We start from the raw sequence: 12,420 nt of genomic DNA on the forward strand, positions 1-12,420 counted from the left end.
CAAGCCAGAAGATTCAGAGGGAAAGAGAGGGAGAGAGAAAGTGCTAGCAAGATGGAAGTCACAATCTTTTGTAACTTAATCTCAGAATTGACATCCCACCACCCTGCCACATTCTATTCATTAAAAATGATTTTCTAGGTTCAACCCACTCTCAAAAGGAGTGTATAATACAAAAGTTGTGTATAATCTAGTGGGCAGGATCAGTGGGGTCATCTTCAAGGATGCCTTCCACACAGTCTGACCGCAGAGCCCAAGGCACTGATCAAGAGAGGAAAGGGACACATTTCCCTTAGAGTCAAATTCAGAAGAGCATAGAGATGGGAAATTTCTAGCCCAGGGACCAGCTCCAGGAAGGATCTAAGTTAATAATTTTCAGATCACTTCAGGTGTGGGAGTTATGTGTCCCTACCTGGCAAACTCTGCCATTCAGCTCTAAGGGTAAAGAAAATGGAAAGCTGGGAATAATAATAATTTCTCCAATTCCTTCTTTAAAATGAGTGATGAGAGCAGTTTAACTCAGGAACAGTCACTCTTCCCTCTCTCTGTCTTCCTGTCCTTTGTCTTTCCCACCCTGATTTTGTATGTCTCTCTGTGGCAATTTCTCACTGTCCATACTGTGTCTCTTCTCCATTCCCCTCCCACCTGACCAGCTTGCTCTTCCTATTCTCTTATTTTCTTCTTGAGCTGTGTTTTTCTTATCCTTTGTCCTTCTTATTCCCTAGGTTGTTTTTATTTTTATTTTTTATTTTTTTGGCTACACTATGGGGCATAAGGGATCTTAGTTCCCCCACCAGGGATCGAACCCGAGTCCCCTGCATTGGAAGGTGGGTTCTTTACCACTGGACCACCGGGGAAGTCCCCCTTGGTTGCTTTTATTATTTATTTATTTTTAACTGGAAAAAACAATATTACTTTTAATTTAGATATTTCTATGCATTTCTAAAGAAAATTTTGTTCATAAAATGTGTGTATATATATATATATATAGTTTCACACACACTGTATTTTATTTTTTCCGCTTTTTTTTTTTTTTTTTTTCCTTTTGTGGTACGCGGGCCTCTCACTGTTGTGGCCTCTCCCGTTGCGGAGCAACAGGCTCCAGACGCGCAGGCTCAGCGGCCATGGCTGACAGGTGCAGCTGCTCCGCGGCATGTGGGATCTTCCCGGACTGGGGCACGAACCCGTGTCCCCTGCATCGGCAGGCGGACTCTCAACCACTGCGCCACCAGGGAAGCCCTGTATTTTATTTTTACAAGAGTTAATAGGTTGCTTTTAAATTTTAATTTATAAGAAGGTTTTAGGAAGAAAGAAGTTGAGATCAAACAAATTCATCATCATGTGTTAGAATGGTCAGTTCTATGTCAACTTGGCTAGACTACAGTACCCAGTTATTTAATCAAACACTAATCTGGTGGTGTTGTGAAGATATTTTGTCAATGTGATTACGATCCACAGTCTGATGACTTTTTGTAAAGGAGATTATCCTGTATAGTCTGAGTTCTATTGATCTAATCTGTTGAAACTGAGGTTTCCTGGAAGAAGAAATTTTGCCTGTGGATTGCAACATCACTCCTGCCCAGGAGTTTCCAGCTTTCTTGTCCTGATAGACTTGCCTAGTTCCCACAACCACATTAGTCAATTTCTTTATATATATATATACACACACACACACACACACACACACACACACACACACACACACACACACATATATCCCAATAAACCCATTGTAAATTGAAAATATCTTAAGTCAAAAATGCATTTACTGCACATAGCCTACTGAACATCATAGCTTAACCTAACCTACTTTAAACAGGCTCAGAACACTAACATTAGCCCCCAGTTGGGCAAAATCATCTAACACAAAGCCTATGTCATAATAAAGTGTTGAATGTCTCATGTGATTTATTGAATGCTGTACTGAAAGTGGAGAACAGAATGGTTGTATGGGTGCAGAATGGTTGTAAGTGTAACAGTTGTTTATCCTTCTGATTGCATGGCTGACTGGGAACTGCCACTGCCCAGCATCAAAAGAGAGTATCATACTAGCCTGGGAAAAGATCAAAATTCAAAGTATGGTTTCTACTGAATGTGTATTACTTTTGCACCATTGTAAAGTCAAAAAGTCGTAAGTCAAACCATCGTAAGTTGGGGATCGTCTGTATCTATATCTGGGTATAGATATATAGATAAATACAGAACTTACTGATTCTCTTTCTCTGGTGGAACACTGAATGACACAAGTGAGAATGTCCAATAGTTCTGAAAGTTGTCTCTATAATGGTTGGGAGAGGAAAGCGTATGTTCATTTTAAAAGAAGAGTTGATTAATTCAAAGAAATGAGGTTTGGGCGATACTTCTTTTCTTTCCAGATGAGAATTCTTGATGTCCCTCAAGTTATGTATGCTGGCCACCTCCCCTGTGGTCTGAATCAGTCCTTGGTAACACCCTCTTCAGACTTTTTCAGCCACTATTCCCTGTCCCATCAAAACTTGCTTGTCATGTTTTCCATTCTCTCAGGGAACTAGTTGCTAATACATTGTTCTATTATTCTGTTTTATTCACATTTACATTCCTAGCTCTGAGTCTTGCAATGTATGCCATTGCATACAGGTTTATTTAAAGGCTGACCGGTAAGTTTACATTTAAATAGGAGCAACCAGTGTCTTGACCCAAAGATAAGACAAATGGTCAGGTTCAAGCACCGTGAGGGGCACTGAAAGGGGAATACTTTGGGGCAGGAGCATCTCTTCATGCTTCTCAAATCCTATCGCTCAGCTGCCTAATCTGCCACCCATATTCATATTACATTTCTGTGCCTGTTCCAATATGTGGTCACAGACTGACATTAAACCATGCAAACTGCCTGTGCCCAAACTCCACATAAAAAGCACCGGTCTCGGGCTTCCCTGGTGGCACAGTGGTTGAGAATCTGCCTGCCAATGCAGGGGACACGGGTTCGAGCCCTGGTCTGGGAGGATCCACATGCCACGGAGCAACTAGGCCCGTGAGCCACAACTACTGAGCCTGCGCGTCTGGAGCCTGTGCTCCGCAACAAGAGAGGCCGTGATAGTGAGAGGCCCGCGCACCGCGGTGAAGAGTGGCCCCCGCTCGCCCCAACTAGAGAAAGCTCTCGCACAGAAACGAAGACCCAACGCAGCCATAATTAATTAATTAATTAATAATTTAAAGAAAAAAAAGCACCGGTCTCAAAGTGTGGTCTGAGGACCCCGAGAGGTCCCCAAAACACTCTCAGGGAGTCTACTAGGTCCTCTGTTTCCACCTACATATCTATGAGATGCTGTATTTTCTTCATACAGTTCAATTGAAACAACATATTTAATATATTTAAAGTCATTATCAAAATGCGAGAATGGCTCTTGATGTTAAGAATGCAACATTCTGCTCTTGCAGGCATACTGTCCAGGCATTAACATGCAAGTGAATGGGGCGTTACGTGGCATAAACATCCCTGGACAGCTGCTCTGGCACTGCTCAGCTATACAATATAGATGCATATGGAACACCTGGAAACTAAGAGGAGTGTGAACCTTTGAGAAAAAGTTATATTTCCTAAGCACTCCCAAGTGTGAAGGGTTTATTACTATCTTGTAAGTAAACCATACCGCAGGCTTCCATGGCCTGGGGATATACCTAAGATAGTAACATTAGTCATATAAATGCAAGCCTTGCTGTTTTATATTTGGTATGTATCCAGTCCATCTCTCTGTCCATAATTGATGGAAAAATCATTTTTGGAAACTACCTAAGATATTATTTTTAACTTCAATAACACTTATTGCATTATGTGTGGGAAATAACATATCAATAAAGAAAATTAGGAAAATAGAGAAAAGCACACAGAAACCTAAATTACAAGGTAGTCCCAGCATCCAGTTATTAGTCAAGTAGTATGTAACACATGTATCATGGATATATATTTATACATTATTATGATTATATAAAAAGCCTTTGCATATTAAAAATAACAACTCCTTGAAAAAAAAGGAACAACATATTACAACAGGTTCTAAATGAAAAAGCATATATAATAATCATGTTCTCTTTTATTAAGTCATCCATGAAAGAGATTTGAAAAAATGTATAATGATGGCATTTTTCTCACGAAATATTTTGGGAAAACAGTTATTTTGCATAAACTGTTATATGCAATGAGCTTATTATTGTTATTTTAAATGAGTTAATATGTACCTATTTTTAGAAATCTAATCTGTTTTAATTTCTAATATGAGAAATATCATTAGATATAACCCACATAAACAAAAGCTCTTTGTGCTCTCAATAATTTTTAAGAGAGTAAAGAATTCTAAAACCAAAATGCTTGAGAAACCGCAGCTATAGATCCCTGATTATGTTTCTGCTGGACCAAGAAGCACAGTGTGCCCCTGGGGATAACTGGCCATCCCCAGGAATAGGGAGCGATTTAGAGTGACATGTAGCCTCAAGCCTGTCCCTTTCCTTTATGGTCAAATCCACATCAGAGGCCATATTTCATATTCCTTCATTATCTTCTACAGAGCCTAGCAGGAAAGTGAGCACACAATACACACTCTTTAAAATGCATTGATTGATTTTTGTTGATCTTCAATTGTACAGAATATATTAATTTGGAGTAAGGAGGTCTCTCATCCAGCTCAAGAAGCTTAATGTCGACCTCAGGAGCTAAGACATGAGCAGTTTGGGAGCTCCACCCCCTCCCCCCCGTGTCCCCCTTCCCCACCCCAGCTTGGAGCCTGCAGCCTTTTCTCATTCCACGGAGTCACATGAAGTTTTCCTTTGGTTCAAGAAACTGGCAGGACAGGACACCAATATTTACAGCATGGATCTTAGATGAACTATAGATTAGAGATTGGTGACGTAGAAACGAGGGTGTATTGCCTGTGGACATGTCCTATCTTGCAGAGTTCTTAAGTCCAGACTAAAATACAGGTACAAGTGCTGAATCAAAGCTCATCCTACTGATGGTGAGATCTTGAGTAAATTTCTTACACTCTACAGTTTCCCTATCTGTAAAATAGGAATACTAGTAATATGAGTTGAAAAGGTTGTGGTGGAAATTAAATGATATAATGTATGCCAAGTGCTTAGCAGAGCGGCCGGCCACCACGAAAGACCTGGAAAAAACGGGAACTACTACTGCTCTTATATATCTAACACTTCTTTGTGTTAGGCAGAGTAGAGGGGCTGGAAAATGGAATTTCTGTTCCTACTTTGTGGTTCATAATTAATATGCTAAGCACGAAGGAGACCCATTGTTTCCCACAGTGCTTGCTGTGGGTAGGAAAGGAAAACACAGATTTGTCTTGCTTCTTTTTTCATTCTTATCAAAAGCCCAAAGATGGAGGAGAAGGAGGCCAGCCACTGGTTCACTAAAGAAACTGTGCTTCCGATTTGACCTTCTGCTGTGTGTGAGTCTGGGACAATCCCCTTCGATACAACAAGATCCTGTTTGTGTTGGAACAGGAGCTTCTCTTGCGGGAGGGAAAGGGCACGGTGTTGACCGTGCAGCATGTTTGCCACGGATCCTCGGACTGCCCGTTAACTGTCAGCACAGAGTTGGTTTTCATGTCTGGAGCCAGGAAAACATACTCCTTAATGCCCACATATTTGCAGGGTGACACACCTCCTGGAAGCCCGTTACACAGATTGCAGTGGTCAACTGATTTGTTTCCCAGGAAAGATTGTCTTCATGAGATATTATTAGGGATGATTGCCGTGAGCCATGCGTGCCTTGGACAGGACGGCAGCCGCCTAACTTGAAAGGCTCCTCCCCGCCAGGCGGCCACAGACTGAGCCCTGTCATCAGCCGGCCCAAAAAAGACCTTTCAGCAGCAAGGGGACCGTGACTTGCCTGGTGGTTGCATTTGAGAATCCAAGGGCTGATTTCAGGTAACGATGTGCTGTTTGTCTGGAGACGGGCTTGGGGACTGCTCTCCTGTTCTGCTGAAGGAGTAGAAAGCAGCATGATTTCACACCAAATGGCTGGCTCTGGTGTGTTCTTGAAGTAAAACCAAAGTAAACGAGGAGACACCCACCACTTGACCAATGATGCACTTGGCACCCTAAGAGGCAAACTAATGCAGGGGGTGGGGACTAGAGAGTGCTGAACCTGAAATCAACCAATTCTCTTGTTTCAGAAGAGGGCAAAGCTGGAAAGTGGCAATGCCAGGTAATGCCTGAAAAGAAGCTAAAAAAATGCATATTATTTACCTAGAAGAGCAAAAAACCAAGGAAAGGCTATGACAAAACTTTCTGTGTGTTTAACAAGCTGTTTCCATCACTACTGGACAGAGGAGGAGGATGTTGATTAGAATTAGGAATTCGGGCTAAGTCATGAGAACTCTGTTGCTGTAACAACACGGGAGGTAATGGGAGGTAATGGAACAAACATCTCAGTGCATCTTTAAGAAGGAGTAGTCCCCATGCATTAGGAGTAGCCCCAGGGCCACCCTTCAATTTTAGGCAGTGAGTTGCAGATATTATAGTGCATTCTTTTCTACCTAATCCTTTGACCTAAAGAAACACTTTTGTTATTACCTCAGACAGCAATGAGGCAAGGGCAGGGTTTAAAAATAACCAAGGCAAGACATAAAAAAATATCAAGTAGCAAACAATGAATGAACAAGTATTTAGAAACAAGGAAGTATGAATCGGGAAAAATGGAAGATTGTGGGCATGTGTATGTTTATTTTAATTTTCCAGATGTGTGTTCTTGTTTGTGATATTATTCCCTGTCAACAATCTGGGGCTCACTCCAGATGCTTCCTGAGACCAGGCATCCACATAATTAGGTTAGGTCTCCCTCTGGCGGCAAGGAGCTAATCCAGCTTCCGGATAAAGTTTGTGTATCCCCTGCCCTCCCTCGGATTTGAGTTCAATGTTCTGGCAAATAGCGTTTTCATATGTCGCAAATACAAACTCACAATTTTTACAGAATGAAGAAATAATGAAATACAAACTAATTATGATTCCCGCTTAATTTCTTGTAAAAAATTCAGGAAGCAGTTTGGGACCTTGAAGAACCTAAGTAATAATCATTGGACTATTATCTAAAAAGAGGTGTCATTAATAGGGATTCTGTTACTGAGATTGATACAGAGTCTGATAAATGAGGTTTCACTGTTGATGGCAACTAAAACACTCTGGTTTAGAAAGAGATGTTCTCAGCCGGGACAAACTTCAAAACCTACTTGAAGTGAACCTGAAAAGATACAAGGGCCAACAATTACTGAAAATAACCAGGAGATAAGAAAAATAATAATAATTGAATTTCTCGTCCTGATACCGTCGCTATCTGGTTCAGTGTTCTTGGATTTCACTAGATACTCTGACAGTCCTAAGATAAATTTCCTCTCTTTTTCCTTAAAATATTTTCAATATTACTTGCAACCTAAATATTAACCAAAGTAATGTTAACTCAATGTTAATACTTTCCAGAAGACTGCAATCAGCATTGACCCAATAATATGTGCACACACATTATAAAGATAATTAAAAACAATGAATACATGAGGAAGGTTTCCTCTGATTATTTAAAAGACAGTGGGAAATACGGCAGAAGTGAGCATCAAAGTGGATACATTATGGACACAGCTACAAGGAGAGGGCCCAACATTTCATCTCAAACTCAGATTTTGAAGGAAGAATCTGTAAATGAGCTTTGGTCAGGGGCGCATCCAGGTTTACATAACTGTGGCTGTCAATAGTGTGAACAGGATAGGTTTGGGGGCTGGGGCAGATAACTCAGTAGATGTCCACTGCAAGGGCAAACTCTTACCACTCTAAAATAAGTGAATGATCTCTTGGTTTGACCCCTGCTATGTACATATTTACGCTGCGGCTACTGTTGTTGATAATTAACAAGGAAGTGAATCTTTTTTATTTATTTCATTGACTTTAGGTAGTAGAACTAAAGCCATATTATTCAGTTAATGTATTCTGATCCACGCTACAAAAAGGTTTTATGTTTCAAGATTTCTTACAAGGAATATGGCATAGTAAAAACATTAATCTCTTAGATAAAAATGCATCTGAGCCTTAAATGTCTGCTATAAAATTCCATAATTTGAAAAAAAAGTCAAAAAAATTTTAAATAAATTTATTTGGTTTTATTTTTGGCTGTGTTGGGTCTTTGTTCCTGTGCGCAGGCTTTCTCTAGTCGTGGAGAGCAGGGGCTACTCTTCCTGCGATGCACAGGCTTCTCATTGTGGTGGCTTATCTTGTTGTGGAGCATGGGCTCCAGGCGCGTGGGCTTCAGTAGTTGTGGCTCACGGGCTCTGGAGTGCAGGTTCAGTAGTCGTGGCGCACAGGCTTAGTTGCTCCGCGACATGTGGGATCTTCCCGGACCAGGGCTCGAACACGTGTCCCCTGCATTGGCAGGCGAATTCTTAACCACTGTGCCACCAGGGAAGCCCCTGAACAGTTTTAAGTGAGAAAAAAATCCTCCTGATATTAAGCAAAAAAATCTTCACTTAATTTAATCTTTACTTGGAAAGCTATACTATTTCTTAAAAATTTTTTTTTTCCATGATAGATATTTTAACATTAAACACACCTCCTCGTAGGTTTTTTCTTTTCCAGGACAGAGCCTGAAAATCTTTCTACACTCTGATTTGCCTCTTTTGGAAGAACTAAATTTGTATTGTCTTGAAATGTGATGCCCATATTGGAGCTGATCTATTCGAAGTGTAATGGGGCCTCATCTGATGATATTTTTACACTTCTATTGATACTAATGAACTATATAAAAGTATGTGGTTTTGTAGCACCTGAAGTCAACTAAAGCCCCAGATCTTGCTGCTCCAGCCACCATCCTGGCCAGGGGAATTATAGTGTGTGGTGGGAGGGGAGAGGGAACGAGGGAGGGTTAGTTAAGGAAATGCGTCTTACATTTGCTGGGTCCCTTGAACAGAACCTGAGCATGTGGACAGAGGAGTAAATCAGGCTGGCCCTGGTCCTGGGGTTGGATGTCCAGGCTTAGGGGAAAATGGAAAAGGGAGTCCTGAATGAGGGCAGGCCAGAATGCAAGGCAAAAAATAGACATTGAACATCTAAGAAGCAAGTTGAAATGAAAATCAAGATCTATAGTGAAATGGCTTCAAGCAGGAACAGGCAAGGTTGCAAAGCAGGTTTCAGAGGTGGAATCCACAATGGTAACTCGAAGCAATTTTAGGTCTTCCAGGAGTGAGCCCAGAGAATAAGAGAAAGCTATTAAAAAGACCAAGACTGTTCCAGCACCTTCACTTAATCAATATTTCCTGTGTGCCATGGCCTGGGCTAAGCACTAGGTATAAATGTTAAAGAAGGTCTACACCCAAATCTCAGAGTTCTCACAGCCTCCTTTGGGAGATGGTCACAGGACATCTACCTGCTACATAATGGGATCAGTACAATGATGGACCGACCACAAGAACCACAGAAGAGGAGTAAGACTTCTGAAAGAGGTGATTGTCTGAGTCTTATAGGATGAGAAGGAGTTGGGTGAATGAAAGGAATAGGGAAGGACTTTCTCGATGGAAGAAAAAAGTCAGGTGAAGGACCAGAGAATGAGAACCAGCGTGATGTAAAGAGGAGCTTCTTGTAGTTCTGTATTGCTGGATTGTCAAGAGTAAATCACTGGAAGTCAGATTTGTCCTTTCCTGGACTTGTGAAGTTACGTTTAGAACCTAAGAAAAAGTCATTACAGTTATTCATTTTAATACTCATATTATTTGTTTGCCCTTTCATAGTAGTCTTAGAATATTCTCAGAATATCCAAGGTCTATAATTACTCTTTCCCCAGGCTACAGATCATCTGAAAATTTGATGAGTATTCTTCTTCTAGTTTCCTCTAGTCCTTGATTAAAAAATAAAAATAAAAAACGTTGGACAGTGCAGCACCAAGTCTAGAGTCCTTCAGTATTCTCTAGAGATCTCCTGCCAAACTGACATTGATCCGGTAATCAACAGCCTACCCATATGGTTGTTTAATTAGCTAACACTCTGTAGTAATGAGAGATAGTATGGTTACCTATTGCCAGGAAGGTCAGGCTAGGATAACTTGGAAAGGATCCAGATATAAAAGTGTACCTGCCAAAGGGGAGACCAGGCATCAGAAGACAGACCCACACATCAGTGCTGGAGGGAACCCGGTCCAACAGGCAGTATCTGGAAATCGTGGTAACAGATAACAAGCAAGTAGTCAAGTAGGGAGGGGAGGCAGAGAATGAAAATTACATAATATAATGGGTTTATCTAAAAGGTGAGCGGGACAGAGTGTTAGGGAGGCTATTTGGAAATCCAGGGGAACATTTAACATCAGGAATACAGTTTATGATCTACTAGAACCCAAACTACTAGTCAAGCTCATGGGCAGTACTCCAATTCCCAGGGGAAGATATAGTAAAATCAAAGCATGGTCCCGGAGGTAAAAGAGGACCAAGAATGTAGCAAAGATGAGTACTGGGGCATAGAAAGCCAGTACGAACTGAATCTAGTTACTGGGACTTGGACAAGTCAGGACTTAGTTTTAGAAGCAAGAGAGCAAACCTGAAATGCAACAGAGTCAGAGCCGGACGGGTCACTAGTGTGACTTGATCTAGACCACCTAAGGCTGAACCTGCAGGTGAGGAATCAGTGGCACCAGGTTTAGGGAGAGGAGGGCTCCAGAGACCAGGAATCTGTACGTCAATAGTAATAAGCAGGTCATATTTCTTCCCCTGATTCACACTGCAAGACTTGGTCACATGCATCGCCCAGTTGGAGATTCTCTATTGCTCCCCTGAGCCTTCGTCTCACAACCTTATCAAGAAAGGGAATGAGATTACGCTGAGGCAGCTTACCCTCACTGATGGGAGCTGGCTTCTATCAATACTGTCTCCTTCCTTTAAGTGTGCATAGACTTGTGTTTCATAATTCATCCTAATTTTGCTGGAGATCAACATAAAACTCTAATCAAAGCCTAGAGAATTTCAGTAAAGGGAGAAGATGATTCCATGACTGGGGAGAAAATATGAGTAGTTCTAGGTGGTATGTTTATTCATCCTTGAAAGAGGAAGAGTAGTATCAGTTGGTGGAATGGGAGTGGAGAGAATGATGTAGTGTCATACAGTAGAGAGAAGGAGCAGCTTAAGAACACAGATGACTGTAGACTGTACAGTCCAGTCTGGCTTGTTATAAAAAGTTAGACTGGAGAAAGGAGAAGAGTCAGATCCTTTGGGACAGAGGATACGAACTTTGCTGGGGATGTAACAGATGGTAACTGAGGGTTACTGAGCCTCAGTGAAGCTTTAAAAAGAATGATGTGAATAGTGAGAAAGCACCAGGAAAAATCCAAATAAAGGGTACTCTGTACAGTAACTGGCCTGTACGCTTTAAAGTATTAATACCATGAAAGGTGAAGAAAGACGATTATTCCAGAATAAAGGAAACTAAATAAACATGACAACTGAATGCAACAGGTGACTTGGGTTTTGTTTTGTTTTTTTAGCTATAAAGACATTATTGGCATAATTGGCAAAATCTGAATAAGGTTCATAGATTAGAAAATAGTACTGTGTCAGTATAATTCCTGATTTTGTATTATGGTTATGCATGAGAATATTTGTGTTTTTAGGAAATGTCCACTTCAGCATTTAGGGGTAAAAGGACATATATCTGCCAAATGCAACAGACAAATGGTTCAGACATATAGATATATACACACATGCACACGTATATATCAACTACACATATATGGGGTATATGTGTATGTATATATTATATGTATGTATCTATCTATCTGGAGAGAGCGAAAGAATTTTAAAATGTGATAAAATATTAATATTTGGAGGATCTGGGTGAAAGGTATTCTTGAATTCTTTGTACTTTTCTTGAAACTTTTCTGTAGAACCAAAAATATGTCAAAATAAAAGTTAAAGGAGGAAAAAAGAAAAAGTTAAAGGAAAAATAAAATCCATAATGTAATGACAGAGTACAGTGGATTGACTGATTAGGAGGCCCCCAAGGGGCTAGTGCAATTGTCTACATGAGACGTCATACGTGCCAGGTGTCGGCAGGAATAGAAAGGAGAAAGAAGCAAGAAGCATCCTGCAGGTAAAGGTGCCCATACTGGCAACTCAATAGATAGGATACTGGAGCTCAGATGACTTGGAATTTTCACATCAAGGTGCCAGAGAGAATGGTATCACCTTCACAGCTGGAAACATTTACTTGATGATCATGGTAGAGAGTTACCAACGAGATTGCAGAATAAAAACTATAGTTTTAAGAAAGAGGCATGAAGGGGAATACATAACTTGGACTGAGACTATAATTCCTGAACGCTTAATAGGTAAGCTGATCATTCTGTTGTTGTTGTTAAAGTATCCAATTAAATTTAATTGTGGCCCATCTGGTAAATTTGTATTTGTGCAACAAGCC

The 12,420-nt window shown here is 40.7% G+C and overlaps 1 long non-coding RNA gene across 2 annotated transcripts in view; it reads left to right on the forward strand.

Annotated features, from left to right (window-relative positions):
- Positions 1-5,804: 5,804 nt before the first annotated feature.
- Positions 5,805-12,420, forward strand: part of LOC137229936 (uncharacterized) — a 58,149-nt gene continuing 51,533 nt past the window's right edge. For both annotated transcript variants that reach the window (XR_010945935.1, XR_010945928.1), the window contains exon 1: positions 5,805-5,910. This is a non-coding gene — a long non-coding RNA (uncharacterized lncRNA). The remainder of the gene's footprint in view (positions 5,911-12,420) is intronic.

Source organism: Pseudorca crassidens, chromosome 1, assembly GCF_039906515.1.
Source record: "Pseudorca crassidens isolate mPseCra1 chromosome 1, mPseCra1.hap1, whole genome shotgun sequence".
NCBI lineage: Eukaryota > Metazoa > Chordata > Mammalia > Artiodactyla > Delphinidae > Pseudorca > Pseudorca crassidens.